The sequence below is a fragment of the Dendropsophus ebraccatus genome, chromosome 10 (assembly GCF_027789765.1).
Source record: "Dendropsophus ebraccatus isolate aDenEbr1 chromosome 10, aDenEbr1.pat, whole genome shotgun sequence".
Lineage (NCBI taxonomy): Eukaryota > Metazoa > Chordata > Amphibia > Anura > Hylidae > Dendropsophus > Dendropsophus ebraccatus.
In genome coordinates this window covers 72,822,609-72,844,213 of record NC_091463.1, presented here as the reverse complement: position 1 = coordinate 72,844,213, position 21,605 = coordinate 72,822,609, and the positions used below count along the sequence as shown (strand labels likewise).

At 42.1% G+C, this 21,605-nt stretch overlaps 1 protein-coding gene across 2 annotated transcripts in view; it reads left to right on the top strand.

Moving 5' to 3' along the window:
* The first annotated feature begins 318 nt into the window (after nt 1–318).
* PLS3 (plastin 3) overlaps nt 319–21,605 on the top strand; it is a 68,825-nt gene continuing 47,538 nt past the window's right edge. Inside the window, exon 1 of one of the 2 annotated variants that reach the window (XM_069943273.1) lies at nt 319–426. The gene's annotated coding sequence lies outside the window, so the exon portion shown is untranslated. Of the gene's footprint in view, nt 427–518; nt 592–21,605 lie in introns of those variants that run through there. The other variant, XM_069943275.1, reaches the window with a different exon arrangement.

Genomic DNA, 21,605 nt, shown 5'->3' with positions numbered 1-21,605 from the left:
TTCAGAAGTAGCGACTATAGACATTATGAACGCCGATCAGAGCCCGTTCTAATCGTCCCGGTGAGGTGACCCGGACACCCGCCACCTCTATACAGAAACATTATAATCTACCAGTCACTTATATGTCTCACAAACAATACAACAAATCCTCAGCCCTCCACCCTGAGAAGTCTGGGGAAGGGTCCAATCACCGGCCGCAGAGAGGCAGAGTGACAGCTGCAGCAGCCAATCAGAGCGCAGGGATGAGTGAGCCGGCAGCCAGTGCCGGGAGCCGGGGGGCGGGCTAGCCGTGCTGGGAGTCTGGCTGGAGCTGTGCTGGGCTGTGTGCACTGAGCTGTGGGGAGAGGAGGTGAAGGCTGGAGACAGGGTGCTGGCTGGCTGGAGCTGGACACCTGGGACTGGCTGCAGAGGGAGGACACACTTTCTGTAAGTCAGACCTTCTTTGTGTTACTGGCAGGGTGGCTGGCTTCATGGCTGGACATGGCAGAGCCTGGAGGAAGCTGCCTATATATCTGGCACTGATCCTGGATGAGTCTGCATGGAGTCCCCAGTAATGCAGATACCTATAGGTGCAATGCATCAGTTGCTAAGGTGAACAGTCATGTGATTTAAAAATAAAAAAAAAATAAGTACCAAGTTTGGCTGAGTAAGTAGTACTGTATGTGAGTGATGGGCTCCACTGTCTGTATATTGTTATGTGTTGTGTTTATGACATCTAAATATTTGTGTATATCCACCTTTTATGTTATTTATGGCTCCTGTGTGACACTTTGTGCACAGCGAGGCTTTACGATGCCTATGTGGATGGTCGGTCGCCCACAGAGCCTCACCAAAGTAATAAGAGTATTTAGAAATAAGTCATTGTTACATGTTGTGTATTGCAGATATTGCACTTATGGCAAAGTCGGCCTAATCCCAGGAGACCAGTAGCCAATATGTCTAGAATTTTGCCATGGCTCCAAACTTTTCTCAATATAAATTTATAGGGACTACTAAAATAAGGAGGAATGGCTGCTGAGTTCTGTCCGTTCCCGCTCCACTGTTACCTATATTGTGCAATAGCTTCTATGAGCCTGAATTAATATGGGAAAGTTAGTAAAGATCCCTTTGTCTGGCTGCCCCTGATCTGGAGCGCACATGACTCTGCATATCATGTTCCTGGCGTTTGTCAAAACTTGCGAGATGTGGCTGTATAGCCGGGTGGAAGAATAATAAATCCCAAATGGCCCATTACCACCGGTAGCTGTAAAACCGCCAAGAACACACACGTTTAGTTTGTGGACGGATGAGTGGTTGTAGCCTGGACTGGACTGGCATGAGTATTTATGTAGCTGCAATGGTAAAACTATACAAAGGAAAAGGCCTGGTTACATGCGAGTTGATTTCCGTAACGTTCAGGACCATAGGAGATGATGATTGAGAGGCACAATGAAAGTTTTATCCGCCCATATTTGCTTCATCACCAAAGAAGCCAATGGGAAATATTCTTATCAATGGAGAGTTTGTGGACTATTCCATAACTTTTGATGTAAAAAAAAATATATATATATATAAATATATATATATAGATAGTATTATGGTTTTTTTTTTTGTGTCTGTTGCCTCATGTGACCCACTTACTATAGAAAGCCACCTTTGGCACATGTTAGCAATTCTTTAGTGCCGGTAACGTAATGATGACAGACACCCGATATCTTCACACCTTAAAGTTGCAGCTTTCAATCTCTTTCAGTTATGAAATAAGCTACTATTGGTTAATGATTAAGCCAGTAAAGTAAGGTATTTATGAGCTATGATAGCTGTCGGCTTACTCTAGTGAGATCTATGGCACCATCAACACTGGGTACACCTTCCGCATGTAAATACTTTACTGGATTGAATTGATGATGAATCTGAACGGGACAAATGCAGTTCTAGTTTCACTTTGTATCACGTGTCTTTCACAGTTTTTCCATGTTTAGTGTTAAAGGGAATACTAGGTTACTCTTTATACATGCTTATGAAAGGGCCTTGCACTTTATGGCTGGGTTCACACTACGTATATTTCAGTCAGTATTGTGGTCCTCATATTGCAACCAAAACCAGGAGTGGATTAAAAACACAGAAAGGCTCTGTTCACATAATGTTAAAATTGAGTGGATGGCCGCCATATAACCGTAAATAACGGCCATTATTTCAATATAACAGACGTTGTTTTAAAATAACAGCAAATATTTTCCATTAAATGGCGGCCATCCACTCAATTTCACCATTGTGTGATCAGAGCCTTTCTGTGTTTTTAATCCACTCCTGGTTTTGGTTGCAATATGAGGACCACAATACTGACTGAAATATACGTAGTGTGAACCCAGCCTATGATGTAGAAGCTTACCATCTTAGATGGCCATGAATGGGATTGTCCAGTTGGTGACCCTTTTATTCTAGATAATATGGTTATTTTGCAACATTTGGTTTGTGGTAATTGATGTCCGTAAATGTTTGCAGGAGTTTTATGTTGTGTCATGTTCTAGTGTTAGGAGTTGTGCCACTATTGGGGGCTCCATTGCGTGTTAACATCTTTCCTATGGTTGCCTATGCTTGGATCCTTTGGGGGTGTATACAGGTAAATGATGAACGCTTTACTTCAGATTGACACCTATGGGTTTTAGACAGTACAGCAAACTTCATTGACCTTATAAAATGACTTCTTCCCATGTAATCTAATCACTTGCTGCTCTCTACCTTCTTCTGGGAGTTTAAAGGGCAGGTTCACCATCCAAAGTGTAATTCCCAACATTTATGAGCAGGAATGATATGGAAGGACATCTGGAAAGTCTTATGACCTTCTTTGAGGCCCGGCAGCAGATGCATGCTCCTCTGCTGCTCTATATAGTTGAAGACTTGTGCGGAAACCCTCCATCCATTCATCCATACCTACATTCCATTAATTGATCTTATTGGATAGTTGGTGTATTTAAAGTGTGCTTGTCGTTTCAAAAATCTTTGACATGTTATCGAGTCATTTAAAAAGTTGGTTTGGGTCTGAGTGTTCAGACCCGTACAGATTGGGAGGACGCGCTGCAGCGTGATCCACTCTGGTTCTAGGTTAGAAAAGAGTCAGACTCATAATGTAAGTCTATGGAGCCAGATATTTTTTTTTTTTTACACACAGTGGGAAGAGGATGGATCGGTAAGGATTTGAACACAAGGGTTTGACCGATCAAAACCTTTTGATATGTCTCTATGACATGTCAGATTTTTTTTTTTAAAGCAAAAGTGACACTTTAAAGTCTCATTGTTGCAATTTAAATGATTATTTTTTTTAGTTATCATGGGAAAGACAGGACTCCCTGTGTTCAGACTCTTTAAAGAAAAAAAAAGAAGAGACTAAACACAGGAAGTTCCAGTCATCTGAACGCTCACAGAGAGAGAAGGCAGTCATGTGATTGATGGACACATTGAGCCGTGACTCTCTGTACTGGCGGGAATTCCTGTGTTTAGTCTTTAGTCCTGTGTTTAGTTTTTTTTTTGTTTTTTTTTTCAGCCAGCACAAGTCAGAAAATCTGCCTTCAGGAGATTGGACCTGGATTTCTGGTAAGTTCAGCTTTGTTTTACAGCATGATAACAACAAAAAATAATGAATGTAAATTGCAAACTTGCTTTATTTCGCATCTACTGATCTTGATTTTGAAAGTTATAACTGTGACATTAAGGATGGGTTTACTTTCCTTTTTTGAAGGATGAAACACATGCATCTAGGAAATACTTAGTGTCACTGTACTTATAACTTAAAAAATCTAAATAGATCGTAGATGTGAAATAAAGCAAGTTTGCAATATACATTCATTATTTTTTTGTTATGCTGTAAAACAAAGCCGTACTTACCAGAAATCCAGGTCCAGTCTCCTGAAGGCAGATTTGCTTACTTGTGCTGGTTGAAAAATGCAGACAAAACACAGGAATTCCGGCCAGTACAGAGAGTCACGGCTCAATGTGTCCATCAGTCACATGACTGCCTTCTCTCTGTGACCGCTCAGGTGACCTGAGATACACAGTACTTCCTGTTTTCTGACTCTTTGAGAAAAAAAGAGTCAGAAAACAGGGACAATGAATGTAAATTACAAACTTGCTTTATATCACATCTACTTTTGGTTTAGATGTTGAAAGTTATAACAACAGGAACACTTTAAGCGTTCTCACCAGACAGCTGAAAGGATATGCCGTCAATGCCTTACTGGTTGTTGAACTATTAAAGGGGTTATCAACCTAAGAGTGAAAAAATAAAAAATAGTCCTCCTGAGTATTTTGAGCCGTCTTCTGTCTTTCTAGCTGTGGCCATTCCTGAGTTACAAGTTTTTCCTAAAAGCAGATTTATATCCAAGATAGGAAATTACATTTCCCATCATGCATCTCCCTGATTGATCCGTTTGTGTACTCACCCCCTTAGCTTTCTTTACTGCCCACTGCTGTCATTCATATTGAACAGTAAACACAGGACTGTTTTTTTTTTCACTGATTTTACGTCACATTACCACAGTTGGTATTCCATACTAGCTGATGATGTAGCAGAGTTGACGGGCGCATGGTGTAGCTATGTTCTGCATAATGGACTGTTTTGCAGGGGGTGTAGTGTAGGTTTAGATCTCTGCTTGCTGACTGTGAATAAAAACATTCTAGTTCCATCCAGACTCTAAGAACATCCATAACGCTTACAATATACAGAGCTGTGACACAAAGACAGGCATTTATTGACAGCAAGCAGAGATTGAACTATAACATTTCATATTACAGAAACCTAGGCTTGAGGATACATGTAAGTCTATGGAAGCAGCACAGGTGCATTGAGATGATGCAGATAATGTCTTCTGGGGGTCGGGTTACCAAGTCAATAGACCTAGGGTCCATTTACACAGAAAGATTATCTGACAGATTATCTGCCATAGATTTGAAGCCAAAGCCAGGACTGGATTTGAAAAGAGGAGAAATCTTAGTCTTCCTGGCTTTAGCTTCAAATCTTTGGCAGATGATCTGTCAGATAATCTTTCTGTGTAAATGGACCCTAACCCAGCCTCCAGAGAGGACATCATATGTCCTGTGACTACAAAGGGAGGGGGGAAGAGGGAGCAGAAAGTGGTTAGAGTGGACCCAGAGTAGAGGATTTTACACATCCAGAGCGGATAAGAAAGAAAAAAAACCAGGGAAATGGTACAAGATAGGTTATTTAGTATAGAACCCTATAAATGCTGGACCTTACAACGTAATTGCGGCTGGCAGAGGTTGTCATATTGGAAGCTTATGTGCGCACATGTTCTCTCCTGTATTATGATATCAGTTCTTTAATTACGAGAGGCTTTGATGAGATTAACGGGAAGCTGATTAGCGCATATTAATGTCATCTCATCCCGGTCGTAAAGTCCTCCTGTAACCCGGCATCCTATCCTCTGCGCTTCTCAACCTCCTCTCATTCTCTAAGTCACGTTTATGGTTAAACCACCAGAGTGTTTGTTATCATGGAATTTCTTTACTCATGGTGTATACAGCCTGCAGCCGCCCATGGAGTGACATTGTGGTGGCTTCATGTGAACTAAAGGTGAAGTTATGTCAAATGATTGTGTCAGCGCAAAATTCCTATCTTATCACTGACAGGATTAATACATTACCTTGTATTTTTTTTTTTTCTTTTCTCCCCCCTTTTTTTTTTTTTTTGCTAATCTATAACTACACTCATAGTCACTATTTGCTGATATAGTAGTTTAAGGGTTGTTACATGAATAATGGATGTGACTTGTCATTAGGCAAGTTAATTCACTAGGGTTCGGGGGGTGGGACTGGCACCATTTTGGAGAAAGAAGCAAGACCTGATGGTACTTTTTGAAGAGTTTTGGTGTTGCCGTTAGCTGGCCTAGAAAGACATTGTGTGCATGGTGATAAGTTATATGGATCCTCTTATAATTTTCATGCTGCCTAAAGGCCCTATTACATAAGGCAATTATCGTCCGTATTTGGCCGATATCCGCTGATAATCGTTTAGTGTAATAGAAGACAACGATCAGCTGACATGCACGATGTCGGCTGATCGTTGTCTTCCAACATGTTGAATCATGATTGATCTAGATAGCAGCGATCTGCTGCCATCGCCCCGTGTAATGGGGTGCTGCTATCTTCTATAGGCTGCTCGGACGATCTAGCGATCACCAGGGCACTTACCCGCTCGCTGTCGGCGCGTGTAATTGCACCATCAGCGAGCAGGGATTAAGGAGCAAGTGAGCACTGATTTGACAGGTCGGCGCTCGCTTGCTCCTTCTAATTGCCCCGTGTAATAGGGGCTTAAATCAGAGGTCATGGAGGTGGTTGTTTCTTCTTTTTGCCCAGCTGGGCTTGATTCGTGGATTTCTTCAGATCTCAAACATGACGAGATCTATTAATCAAGGCTGGTTGGAATGGGAGAAGACACGGTGGACCTTCCCAGTGACTAGTGGTTCAGGCAGCATGATAGTGATGACCGGTTCTCTATAAGTAAGCCTAAAGACTCTTCAACCACATGTCTTCTACTCTGATGGATAGCATTGAACTGGATCCAACTATAGAGTTCATTGAACCTGAAAGAATTATACCAACACATGAACATTGCTCTGTATGCTTCATGGATTGTGAATAGAGTCTGGTTTATTTCCATCATTAGTTATTTCAGAAGATGGCTGGAGGAGTACTGCTAGATTAGACTGCACACTGTTCTCTTGCTTCTCCTGCACTCCACCGTACCGATAGGACAGTTAATAAAAATTTCAATCTAAGAAGATCCCAACACTGCGATGGACTGTGGCTATAAGGGAGAAATTGGCCTCAAAATAACAGTATATTTCCTTTATTTTATATAGTTCCTCAGCACCATACAAAGGTTCCTGTCCCATTGGGGCTCACATTCTAAGGGTGTTATCCTTGGTGGCATGTGAACCTGCAAATTGTTCTTGATCCAAATCTTTCTCCAAAATTTAAATTTGGATAAAAAATTGGCCTGGCGTAAATGTGGGTATGTGGTTGGGTTTTTTTGGTGGTTCAGTAGGTAGTAGGCCTCTGAACGTTTTATGTTTGACTACAAACATTAGTTTGAATGTATTTGCGCAAGCATGGCAAACATTGAGCTCCATGGTTTCTCTGCTTATGGAGGTATGCAGTATCTGAAGGGACACGTCATCTATGAAGACCAGCATTTTCTGTATTTTGTACTTTTACTAAAGTAAATCTGCAAAATATTAGGAAAGACAAATGTTTGAGATGTCTGCAAAAGTTCCACAATTGTTCATCTTTGACATCTTTACTATTGCTCAGTGGAGTTTTTATGGAATCATGGATGATTGTTATTAAATACAATATTGCATGTCTGAGTATAGGCCCTATAACACAAAGCGATTATCCGCCATTACGGACGATAATCAGTTTGCGTTATAGAAGCCATCAATCAGCACGATTTTGGCTGATTGTTGTCTGTCAATGTCTTTCAACGTGTTGACAGACTAATGCCCACGATGGCAACTATCTGCTGCCGTGCTCCGTGTGATGGGTAATTGCCGCTATCTTCTATGGGCTGCCTGGACGATCTAACTATCCCTGTGGCCCCTCTGATCTTACCTACTCGCAGTCGGGTGGGGGAACGAGGAACAAGTGAGCACTGATCTGACAGGTCAGCGCTCTCTTGCTGTAAAGATCTGGCCGTGTAATAGGTGTTTAAAAAATATAGAACAATATTAATCTAGGAATAAGTAGCCAAGCAGTAATGACTAGTAACCATTGCGTGTGTGGGCCTTGGTCAGGAACATTGGTTTCACCAATAGCTCTGATGCTATTCTTCTTTGCTTTTGGGAGCTTTCCATAAGTTATGTGATGTCATGGTGGAATATGTGCCAACTTTCCAGGTATATCAGGACTCTATTCACATTACCATGTGCCTATTTGATTTACTATAGCAAAGTTATTCAGTTATGTCCTGTAGTAATAACGGAAACCTGGTCTTGTGACTGTTAGATCTGCTTTATTCCAGTAACTGTTTTATTTGAGGAATATTTTTATTCCATTGAAGCCTTTGGCTATGCTGTGTTTTACGTTGTGATGCCTTTTCAATGGGAATCCAATGTGCACCCATGATGGGGACTGTAAATGTGTTGTGACTGTGTCCTGGATTGTAAGGTTACAATGGCTGGAATAGGATTTCTTGTATTCCAGAACAAGGTAAAATTCTTGCTGTGCAGGTAGCAGAATTTTGGGTCAGACTGTTTAATAAATATAATGGTCAATAGAAGTTTGTGGGGCTGTACTGTAAATGGCGACACCCAGAATCATAAATGAGCTATATAGACTGATTCTCCTATAGAAGCATTGCTACTACATCTTTACCAGTAGAACCCCTATAGGACCCTGGCAGTGCTGATCTGATGCCAGTGTCTATTAATGTTCGTTTTAAAGCTATTAGGATATATGTATTGTATTTGGTTTGATCTTTAAGCTCTGCTACCACCACTTATAACAGTGGACAATAATCCTTGTCTGCTAATGCAGTACTGTAAGGGGCGTTACATAATCCCCCTGGAATGTGTGCCGGGCTTCCTGTTTGCTGCTGAAGGAAGGCAGAAAAGAAGACTGTCTGGTACATGGCGTATGTAGAAGGCTAAGGTGGGAGCGACAGCTACAGTCTGGAAGTGCTTAGCTGGAGGTTTCCAACCTGCATAAAAATACAGTGCAAGAATCATCGTGGTCAGACCATAGTGCAACTTGGAATTTTGATAGGTTGACCACATACCTGGATGCCTGTAGTACTCATCATCATTAGCATTGTTTGACAAATTTGACTGCACCTGAGGTGTTCTGTAATGGCTGCTGCCGTGACTCTTTTTGCATTGTCTATTCTGTTTTTTGTTTTGTTTTTTGTCACAGGACCCGAAAAACTTAAGGTGTCACTGTCGTGAATTTCTTTTTTGCAGAAATCAATAGTCCAGGCGATTTTAAGTAACTTTGTAATTGGGTTTATTATCCGAAAAATGCATTTTTATCATGAAAAAGCAGTTTGAAGCTCTCCCCCCTGTCTTCATTGTTCTCCTATGGAGAGAGCTAAAGAAAAGACCAAAACAGGACAACAAAGAGTTAATCTACAAATCCCTCACGGGATATCTCCTGTGACAGTCACCAGTGACCTGTCTGAGCTCGGATTACAGCTGTCACCCAGCTCCGTGCCTGTAATCCTCTGTTATCTGCTTTCTGCTGCCGGCTAACTCCCTCCTTCCTCCTCCCCCCTCCCCTCTCCCTAGACCAGACAGGGGACGTCTCCTGCAACAAGTCACAATTTTCAGATTTTTCAGAGTGGATGAAAAAGAGGAAGGAGGGGGGGACCTGGGAAAAGGCTTTTTACATGCAGATAATGGCAGATTTGGCTAATAAACCCAATTACAAAGTTTCTTAAAATCGCCTGGACTATTGATTTCTGCAAAAAAAAAAAAAAAAAATACGACAGTGACTCTTTAATTCAAGCCAGATAATAGTGGTGCCAGACTGCCCCCTTTACTTATGGAGTCCTTTGGTGTCATGTGCATTAGTTGCAGGAGAGTGTCCCAGAAGGGTCACAGGAACCACGAGAAGCCCCAGAGGAGGGTCAGCGCAGGTAAATGTCCAGGATGTGGGCACAGTCACGAACAAACCATCGCACGGTGGTGTGACTCAGTAGTCTTTTTATTGCTGCATTAGTTGTGATGTCTGTCATTTTGATGGGAAGGAGGGCACTGCGTGCTGTTCTACCCATAAAATCTGATGGAACGTACGAGCAAACATCCAAGGAATACATGAACAGAAGTAAAATAATGCAGAGGTTGTGTCACCACAGCCCAACATGAAAATGGATGCCCGATACAGATGAGCAAACCTCGAGCACGCTTGGGTTTGTCCAATCCAGAACATTCAGCATTTGATTACAAATGGCTGAAGAAGTAGGATACAGCCCTGGGGAGTCCGGGAACACAAGGATACAGCCTATGGCTCATCTCTAATTCCCAACGTAAAAGTATATACTCTATACACAGGTTAGGGCATGGCTAGCTGATTATTGGGGTGGGCGGGGTAGGGATTTGGGTTCGACCACTGGGACCCCTGCCAGAGGAAAATTGTTGCTGTTTGCAAGGAGTGCTGTTAGGAATACCCCTGTTAATGTTAGGAATACTCTTTTTAAAGGCTTTGCCCATTGCTAGGATATGTGATAAAAAGTGGGTATATTCATCAAGTCACCAGAATTTCTCTTGTTTGCTCCCTAGTGCTATATCTTCGGACCAGCAGAGCAGGTATGAGCTGGAGCGATGGCAGCAGATCGTTGCCGTTTCAGCCTGTTGAAAGACATCAATCAGCCGACATCATGCATGTCGGTTGAACGTTGTCTTCTATTACGCAAAACGATTATCACATGTAATGGTGGGTATCGGACAGATACAGCCGATAATTGCTTTGTGTTATAGGGTGGCGACGTCACGCAGCTATCCGACATTGTGTGCGTTTCACTCCACCCCCCCCCTCTCTCATTTTAGAAATCATACTTTTGAGATGTGGGAAGCAGAAGGCATGAGACATTTTCTACTCGCTGGACAACCCCTTTAATTTCCAGTCGCTTCCATTGCTGTTGTCATAGTCCTCCCTGACTGCTTTGCTTGTTTGGCAACAACAATTGTTTGTCGACGTACTCATGGGAAAGATGCATCCAATCAGGGGCAACAGTATGAGTCACATAAGGGCAGATATATCGGAGTTATAGATTTCTCTTGGTGCTGGATGAGAGTCACTTGTTTTGCGCTTCTCAGCCGGTTTCGGCTCCGGTGAAAGCTAGGAGTAAGTTGCGTTCTTCCTAAGCTTTGGTGAAGGGAGGCCATCATTCCCTATACCTTGCAGATGCCTCCTGGCCCAAGGAAATGTTTTTTTGGGGCCCGTCTTATTTAAAGTGTCATTTATAAACAACTCTTGACACCATTTAATTGGTCAGGATCTTCTCTCATCTCGCCAGAACAAGAGGAGAGAAGTGCTCGCGGAGCGCTTTTCTCTCTTTCACTCATCTCTGCACAAAACGGACTCTGTAGTTAAAGCTGTAGGCTGTGTACCTGCTCCACAATAGCTGTGATCATCCAGCCCTGTAACATGTGTAGTAAAGAACATTAGTGATCTAGAGGTGCCTGAGCATTTTTTTTTAGGTTAGAAGTTCCCAGAGATCCTCTCTCTTTTTTGCTTGTGCCTCTGGCTTTCTCCTCCATATAACTATGCTACCTTTACTGCCTCCACACGATCAGGTTACAGAATAGTGTTTGATTACTAATGTGGCTGCATTTTTGTAATTCCTGCCCCGCTAACCAGAGACCCTGATGTCCCTTGTGGATTGGAATCATAGCCTGTGGGTAAAGAATTGTGGAGAATAAAGTCGCATAATCCGTCATGTCCTAGCTTTATAACTTAGTGAATGATTAAACATTTTACAAGTTGTATGCAAACCATGAAGACAGATGATAGCGTTATGCTTCTGCGCTGGTTAATAAGAGGAAGCCTGTTGAGTTATGATCAGGGCATCACAGAGGGATTGTGGTGATAAGACCATGTGCCATGCTTCCATTCTCCATCTGGCAGTAATCCTGGTGACAGATTCTCAGGATAATACATAGTATTTTGGTCAGTAATTTTGCCCAATTTAGACAAACTATATTGAAAAGAATTGCACGCCGCAAAATCCCGCCAGCCTCAGTGTCCCACAGTGTCTCTATGGTAGAGCTTGTGTGCCTCCGCTTCTGATGCTCTCCACTCAAAGAATTGACTTGTCAGTTCTTTGCGCAGAGAGCAACAGGAGCGTAGGCGCACAAGCTCTACTATAGAGACATTGTGGGACACTGAGGCTGGCGGGATTTTGCGGCAGAGAGCTCCGCCACAGAATTCCGACGATTTTACTTAGTGTGAACATACCCTTATGGACTCACTTTTCATTTTGGTTAAAAATACTAATTGTGAACCCATGGATTGATTTTTTTTTTTTTATCTGCTTGGCTGTCGACTGGGAAGATCGGTGTTACTTGGGAAAAGTATGCCAAATCTACAGACATCTGCCTCAAATTACATATGCCCTTATAAAATACATGTATCCAACTTGGCTTGTATCCTTACATAATTTTTTTTTTGTAACCAGCAATGAAATTCTCTCCCTAAAGTCCTGTAATCTTTATTTTATCTTTCCATGTATTTTTTTTTTACTTATAGCCTTCCTCTATTACCTGACCGGCCTTTCGCTGAAGGACGCATGGAAGTTGATGAATATTTTTCCATATCCACGTGGCTTGTAAGATGTCCTTGAGAAATATCTCATTGTAGATTTCTGGGTCCGTCTTTTATAATACGATGCGTTGGAGGTATAATATGGCCATAGGAAATCTTTATAGACACCATATATGAGATCCATATTGTATTGGTCTTGAATACAGCAGTGGGCATAAGGCCTAGAAGGGAATAATGTATATAATGGTGGCTCATCTATTGTGGTAATGAGTCATGGTTAACTATTAGCCTATGCTTACTTTTTTTATACAATTTTTTCTTTTTCTAAATACTTATAATTTTATTACAAATCAGGCTAAATATGTGATCTAGTCACCTTTATACGGCACATAAATAGTCAGCTCGCCTCTCCATTAATTTCTAAGAGTTTTATCTATAGATTAGTAGAAAGACTAAGTGGTTGGACTCGGTACAGCCTAAGCCCCCGCTGTGCAGTCGCTGCCGGTTCCGTCGCCTTTCTTTCAGTTAATTGCTGCTTGGCTTCTAAGATGAATTAAAATCGTACATTTATTCAGTTTCCCTGTGGGGTTAGTTCAGCCGATGACCTGATGATCGCCGCAGGTTTTAAATGGCTTTTCTGATCTTAAATCACTAGGCTGTGCCATCACTTTAAGATCCGTGGGGGTCTAACCCCTGGGACACACACCGATCCTGACACAGCACTGGTTTAATGCTGTTATTTCAAAAATGTGGATTTACCACCAAACTTCACAGCAAAAAAGCACTCAAAAAAAGAAAAAAGTTATGGGAATGTATAAAAACCTGCCCAAAAAATACCATTGGGTAGTTAACAGCCATGCACATAAAACAAATGTGTTTTTTACCTGTAAAAACATTGGAGGAGAAAATGTTTTTGGTTGAGTAGTCAAAAATACCTCACGTCATGTACCAACTTGAAGTAACATCCCTTATATGAGTCCGTACTTGGAGTTTATTGAATAGCGAGAACAATGCCAATACCTTGTTTTATTGATTTTGTGCTGCTTCGGAATTTGTTACCTAAATATATGGGAAAACTCCAATGCTACTATCTAAATCCGAGGCTACATGACATTGGTGCTCAGAGGTGATGAGCACTGCAGGTTTGCTGTCAGAATCGTGCAGTCATTTCAGCCAGTGCAACTGGATAGTGGGAAGGTTATTCTATGCAAACATTACTTTACTGCTACATATAACTTTACTAAGTGATGCAGTCATGTCACTGCTAGCATTATAGTGATGATTGGTTATCGGTACAGTATAGGGTGTATCCTCCATTGAATAAAACTGAGGAGGAATTTGCATGGTTATGTCAGAGAAAGCTAGGAGTCGTATAGCCAATGCATGCAGATTTTCCTGCAGGAACCTTGTATATTTATTCATTCTTATTGATGTCTGTGCACGTTCTTCATATTCAGCCACACACATCATCTTCTGACACCTACAGTCATTTCTCCGCCTGTGCAATATATGCAGAGACTGTACTTGTATATAGTATAAGAGATCAGGTCACAAAGGACTGCTTTCTCCAGGCTCCGCTATAACGACTGATTGGGGTTTTAAATTTTAAACGAAGATCAGCTCTTGAGCATTAACTTCTGCTCTAATTTAATGAACTAATGTGGATTCTCAGAATAGGTCACACACACATGCACAGGGTGGTCCAAAAGTAGGTGCACAGTATGTGTAATAGGGTTATGAATTTCGGGGAAGATTTATCAAACATGGTGTAAACTGAAACTTGCTCAGTTGCCCCTAGCAACCAATCAGATTCCACCTTTCATTCCTCGCAGACTCTTTGGAAAATGAAAGGTGGAATCTGATTGGTTGCTAGGGGCAACTGAGCCAGTTTCACTTTACACCATGTTTGATAAATCTCCCCCCAATGATTCATAACTCTATTACACATACCATCCACCTACTTTTGGCCCACCCTGTATATTGTATATGATAATGGTTCATCTTTGAGAACTGACTTCTTCCCAGCCACAGTGTCATTGTGTTTAACCTGTTTGTGATGGCAACAGGGAATCTGTGTAGGTTTATAGGCGGTTTTGCATTTGTTAAGTACCTGGCTCATTGTTTGCCCAGCGACTGTTGTCAGTGTCTCCACCGAGCAGACCCGCACACCTGTCGTCATGTTAGCTGACTTCTCTGCATGAATGTGTCATCAGATCTCCGGGGAAGGCTTTATTAGACAGTGCATTGATGGATTAGTGTAGAATGGAGGTGGCGGACAGCTAATCATTAACTTATTTACACTATTGGAGTATTGTTAGCTATGGTTATTCATATTTTTGCATTTCATGCACCACACAGGATTTTTTCATCCACCCTACATGCAGGGTGTGGATGGAGTTAGCTCATCATGACGACAGTCCTTTCTTGAACCAAGGTCATTTGGCTGATCACTGTCGGTCCAGTTTTAACCCTTTGAGGACCAGGCCCAAAATGACCCAATGGACCACGCAAATTTTTATTTTTGTGTTTTCGTTTTTTACTCCTCCGCTTCTAAGAGCTCTAGCAATTTCAGTTTTCTATCTACAAGCCATGTAAGGGCTTGGTTTTTACAGGAATAGTTGTACTGTGTAATGGCGTCTTTCATTTTACCATAACATGTATGATGGAACCCCAAAAATATTATTTATGAAGATATAAATTTATGAAATCGTAAAAAAAGAATGCAATAAGGTAACATTTGGGGGGGTTCCTGTGTCTACGTAATGCACTATATGGTAACAGCGACATGATACTATTATTCTCTAGGTCAGTCCGAACACAACCATATGCAGGTTACACATATTCTCTTATGTTATATATATATTTTTTATTAAATCCTTTTTCTTTTTGCAATTCTTAATAAAATGGGCCTATTGTGATGCTTATAACGGTTTTATTTTTTCACCTACGAGGTTGTATGGGGTGTCATTTTTTTTCCGCCATGATCTCTAGTTTTTATTAATACCATATTTGTGAAGATCGGACATTTTGATCACTTTTTATTACTTTTTATTTATTTATATATAATGTAACAAAAAATTGGTAATCCTGGCACCTTTTCCCCTCTTTTCGCTGTTTGCCGTTAGTGATGACGATTGTTATATTTTTATAGATCGGACCATGACGCACGCTATGGTATATTATATGTTTATTTTTATATGTTATATTTATATAATGGGAAAGGGGGGTGATTTAAACTTTTATGGGGGAGGGGCTTTGGGGCAATTATAAAGACATTTTTGCTTTTTTTTTTTTTTACACATTTTAAGTCCCCTTGGAGGACTTTTATATTCAATACTTTGATTAAACTTACTGATCATTGCTATGCAATAGGCATAGCATTGATCAGTGTTATAGGTGCTCTGCTGATTGAGCCTGCCTATGGCAGACTTAAAGGGGTTGTCCAGTGAAATTTTTTTTCTTTCAAATATACTAGTGTCAGAAGCTTATATAGATTTGTAATTTACTTCTATTTAAAAATCTTCCCATACTTATAAACTGTTGTATGTACTGCAGGTAGTGTTGTTTATTTACATTCAGAAACCGTGCTCTCTGCTGACATCTCTGGCCGAGTCAGGAACTGTCCTAAGCAGGAGAGGTTTTCTATGGGGATTTGCTGCTGCTCTAGACATTTTTCGTTGGACGACCCCTTTAATCAATGGAGCCCCGATCGGACCGCACGGAGACAGGTGAGAGACCTCTGTCGGTGCATTAAAACGATCGGGACCACCGCAGTCACACTGCAGGGGTCCCGATCAGTAAGTGACGGGGGACTGCCCCTGTCACTTACACTTAAACGATTGCAGTGTTTAAGGGGTTAATGACACTCTGCAGCGCGATCGCTGCAGCCTATCATTAACAGTGAGGGCCGGGCTGCTCACTGCAGCTGGCCCCCACCTTCTATGAAGCGCGCTCTGCTCTGGAGCGCGCTTCTTATTAAAGGACAGACCGGTACGCCCAGATTTGTTCGGGCACAGACTTCAGGGCGTATCGGTACGTCCTTAGTTGTCTAGGGGTTTAAACCCTGGACACAGTGCTCTCTGCTGCCACCTCTGTCTGTGACAGGAACTGTCTGGAGCAGTATCAAATCCCCATAGAAAACATCTCCTGCTCTGGACAGTTCCTTCCATGGGCAGAGAGGGCAGTAGGAAGCATCATATCAGACTGAATACAAAGAATACACCACTGCTTGCAGGACATAGGTAGGGTCCTAGTACAGGTGTGCCACTAACTTTTTATTGCACCTTGGTAAGTAACGTGTATCAGGTTCTCACAGTAGGATATGGTTGGAGGTGTTCTGTTTTCCCCACTAGATGTCACTACTGTGTTTTTGTATGCCTTGTTCTATACACAGCTGAAGGATACACTGGGTTAAACTCTTTTATGTCACATGTTTTTACCCTCCTTTTACAGGGGTAGGTCTGTTTTCCTTTTTTTTTTTCTATCCTATCCTCGCACTTAATTTTTTTTTTTTTTTTTTGCACTACATTGCCCCACCTTTAACAGGCTAGCTAAGCAAACCCTTTAAAGGGAGGTTAGTTTCTTGTCTGCTAGCATGCAGTGCTAGACCTCTCGGGAGGAAAGGACGTCCTCTGAGTATCACCTTGTCCACGCCAGGGATACTCTCAACACCGTACAGCGCACTAACCCCAGTAGAACAAAGCTGCAGCTAGCCTACGTATCCTACTGCGTAATGCACTGCTCTCCTAAAAAGGATTCGGTAAGACTGCTTTACCCAGCGCAGGGACTTGGGGCCTTGTACTGGGACCGGAAACCCTGTAGGGCTCTAGGCGGTCAAGTATGTGAGTACGAATTTTCTTCTTATTCTCTTCTCAACGACACTATTCTGGCAGAGTACATAGCCTATAACCACAGGCAAGCAGTCCCGCAGGATCACATACAGCATTTATGTAATGTATACATAAAGCTTTGGCTGCCTAGGCATTATGGCAATTATAGTTTTATAACAGCTGGAGGGTCACCAGATGGATACCCCAGCACTAGACTAAATATTCATAATTTATCTGCTCGATCTCTGCTTCTCTGTTGCTATATGCTGTAATATTGGCTGCATGTCCTTGTGGGATATGTTCATGTTTTCTTTATTTAGATGTTACATTTTATACAATTCAAATAAAGTATAGGAATAACCAACATGGCTGCTCGTCCAGAAACCCCAATCTCCTTGCAGTTTTTAGTGCGTTATTATACTAATGCCTTGGAATTACCAATAGATCTCTGTAGGTCTAAAGATGTAGGCATTCAGCCAAGGTATTGGATCAAAACAAAATTCCTTTCCTAACTTGTAATCTCAGTTTCACATCCTGTACTCTTAGGGCTCTATTACAGGAGTGATAATCGTCCAAATCGGATTATCTCTCTGTGTAATAGAGATAACGATCATCGGATGATTGTTGGTTTAGGTTTGGACCTTAAATCGTTGGGAACAGACTGTGCATCGCTACGTGTAATAGCAATGCACGGCCAACGGCTAGGGATTGCCCAAACACCTCATACCTTAACCTCTACCGCTCCCGGTCTTCTCCCCTGTGCTCTGCAGCTTCCTGGTCCTGGCACCTGAGAGGCCACTCAGACAATGTTGCTGCCGGGACCGGGAAGCTGCAGAGCACAGGAGAAAAGACAGGGAGCAGGGAAAGGTAAGGGGTCAGGAGTTTGCTAACGATGTCCATGCAGCTCTTACTGCCTGATTATCAGGGCCGTCTAATAGGTCCAGTAAACAAGCACCGATCTAGCCGATCGGCACTCGTTTACTAAAATAATAGGGTCTTGTTCTTGATTGTGAATTATAACTAGATGAAATGCGCAGTAGAGAACGTCACTCTCTGCCCAGCCGCCTGATATAACTGATGCGATCCTTTATATTCTGTGGAGTGCATCAGTCAGATTGGGCAGATTAAGTACGGATTATGTGAATAAGTACGATCTAAACTTTTTACGTGCCTGGACAGTTTATCAAAAGTTTGTAGAAATAATAACCGGAAGACTTAACAGTGTACTGTACTGTACCGTACTGTTAACTAAAATGAAGGGGCAGCAACTGAATGGTTGGTGCTACACACACCTTCGACTTTGATCTTCTCTTCTTGGCTCTTTTCAGATGCGGACAGAGTGGTGTATCTGCTCATATGCTTTCTACGAGTCTTTACACTACTTTTCACTTCGAGGATCAGCAGAGCACTCGAGTCTTATCTGCCCCCCTCATTTTACTGATCACAAGGGGGTCTCAGCAGTAATATGCTCATGGATCAGTAGATTTCAGATGTTTTTTAGTGTTTTGTTTTTGCATATTTAAGTAACAAGACTTTTTAAATAAGAAAATCACATCTACATAATACCAAAGGGGAGCAAAGTACAGATCTTTAGCAGTACAGTGGGCTGTGACACTTGGGTATGTTACTTCACTATTATAGCCATAGTTTCCAAAAAAAGATACTTCCGTAAGGGCTCACCCTAGTGTGGGATTATACATGCCACTCCCTGCGTACAGTGCCTTAAAATAGATAAATTTTACACTGTACAAAAGAGAAGTACTTAGAAATCTTAGAAATCATACGGCCTATTCTTGGCCCTTCCGTTTTAGTCTGTTGGTAAACTTAGCATTGACCTATGGTCATGTTGGAAGACTTGTTGTTTAGTCTGGCTGTAGATTGTTTGGGGACCTGTGGCACTTTAGGGCAACTGTTTGTGGAAGCCAAGCCAGATTACCAGATCTTTTACTGGTGAAGTGCTAATGCTGTTATATAGTGGGGCCATAATGACCATAGCCCCGATGTAGAGGAGCAAACAAGCAGTGTCTGTGCTCATTTGCTCCTCATTTCCCGCTCGCTGCCAACCCGTCTAACAGCGCCGGCAGCGAGCGGGAATCGGTAAGAGCCGGAGTGGGGTCAGTGGAAGCTGCGGGGGTCTGCCCAGGTGATTGCTAGATCATCCCGGCAGCCCATAGAAGATATGGCAGCATGAAGCGGCAGATCGTCGCTATCTTAGTTGTTTTTCTTTCAAAATGTTGAAAGGCGACGACAGACAACAATCAGCCGACATCGTTAATGTTGGCTGATCGTTGCCTTCTATTACACCAAACAATTATCGCCCATAACAGCCGATATCGGCCACATACGGCCGATAATAGTTTCGTGTAATAGGGCCTTAACTGCCCATAAATGCTAGATCAGATGATCCTGACAATTTTAATAGGATCAAATGAAAATCAAGAAAAGGATTGAGCTTTTTGGAACCCATGGTCAATGTCTTTTATCAGCTGCTTCCTGTCTCTGTATTGGAATTATAAATGTGCACTCTGAGGCCAGATGACATATCTGAGGTTTATGGCCATTCACACAAAGCTAGTAGAATAGTAGTAATGTTCACAGGGCAAAACCTGTGTTGTTTTTACATGTGAGATGGAGCAACATGAAAAGAAAGTGAAATATCCTTTCTGTCTATGTGGTCCTGCACTGAAGCACTGGAGAAGTCCAGTGAAAATTTTTATTTAAGTATTGTATTGCCCCCCAAAAGTTATACAAATCACCAATATACACTTATTACAGAAAATGCTTATAGGGTGCGTTCACACCTACAGGATCTGCAGCAGATCTGCAGCAGATTTGATGCTGTGTTCAGTTATTTAAATGAAATCTGCTGCAGAAAATCAGCTGCAGATCCTGTAGGTGTGAACGCACCAATAAAGTGTTTTTTTCCCTGCACTTACTACTGCATCAAGGCTTCACTTCCTGGATAACATGGTGATGTCACTTTCTGGATAACATGGTGATGTCACTTTCTGGATAACATGGTGATGTCACTTTCTGGATAACATGGTGATGTCACTTTCTGGATAACATGGTGATGTCACTTTCTGGATAACATGGTGATGTCACGACCTTACTCCCAGAGCTGTGCGGGCTGTGGCTGGAGAGGATGAGGGCAGAGGGATGCTCAGTGTCCCTCCAGTGCCCTGTGTCCCTCAGTGTCCCTCTGCCATCATCCCCTCCAGCAGCCACAGCCCGCACAGCTCTGGGAGTCAGGATGTGACATCACCATGTTATTAAGGAAGTGACATCACCATGTTATCGAGGAAGTGAAGCCTTGATGCAGTAGTAAGTGCAGGAAAAAAAGCACTTTATAAGCATTTCCTGTAATAAGTGTATATTGGGGATTTGTATAACTTTTGGGGGGCAATATAATACTTTAATAATTTTCCGGGCATCTCCTTTAAAATCAGGAGGAGCTTCAAGTCCCCCTATCCCCACATCTGTGCTGCCACCAGCTCAGAGAAGGATAGGGTGCACTGCGGAATACTTATGCTGCTCTGCTCTTCAAGGTGTTGGCCATGTGCACCAGTCTGTGCAGTCAGATCTTCTATGGTCGTTGGCTAAATGAACAGTCACACGTGAGCCAGCAGACTTCCTTATTTTTATGACCAGATTACAATGATTGATTTCTTCTGGAAACGATAAAGGCGTTGTGTGGATAATGGCTGTGTCTATTGCAGAAGGAGGTGCAGCATCTGCCTCTTCAGTTGGTTAGCCCTGAGGATATTACTAATTCATCAGTCCATGTGAGGCTGTGTTCACACATATGCCGTTGTTTTATGCTGCTTTGTTTACATAATGATGCCCTAACTGATTATATGGGCGCTGCATTGTCTATGAGGGTTTTGCCATGTGATCAGCATTACCAAGAGTCACATCCGTTTATAACAAGAAAAACGCCTGTAATGAAGACTGATAATGCTGATCACATGGCAAAGCCCAAGTAAGTAATTAGGCGCTAATAAGCTAAGAAACACAACAAAACTGCAAATGTGGGAACACAGCCTAAAGCTAGGTTTACACCTCGCTGTTGCAAAGTTGCCAAGATGCAGCCAAAACTGAAATTGCCTATGTGTTATTGTTAATTTTACCCTACGCATTGTAAAGCTTAAAATCCATGGTGGAAATCCACGACATGTTTTGATTTCCATGTGGAATTCACTGCATGTGGATGAAAGTTTGAAAAACCTTATCTAAATGTATTGTAAATTGCAACAAATCCGCCATGCCTTGACCAGGTCCTGGCCATCATTTACACGTCTGACTTTTTGGCATGAATTCTTTGCTGAACTCCACGCCAGTTCCCATGACAGTCCCTGTCCCATGCATAGACAACAGGTTCTGCAGAAATACAAGCATCGGCCTTAGTTTTCTGCCATAGAAATACACAGCGGATTTAAATGACGTGTGAACAGAGACTTATCAACACAGATTCCATTTACCTATTGTTTATTCCACACTGCAACTTAGAGGGAATCTGTC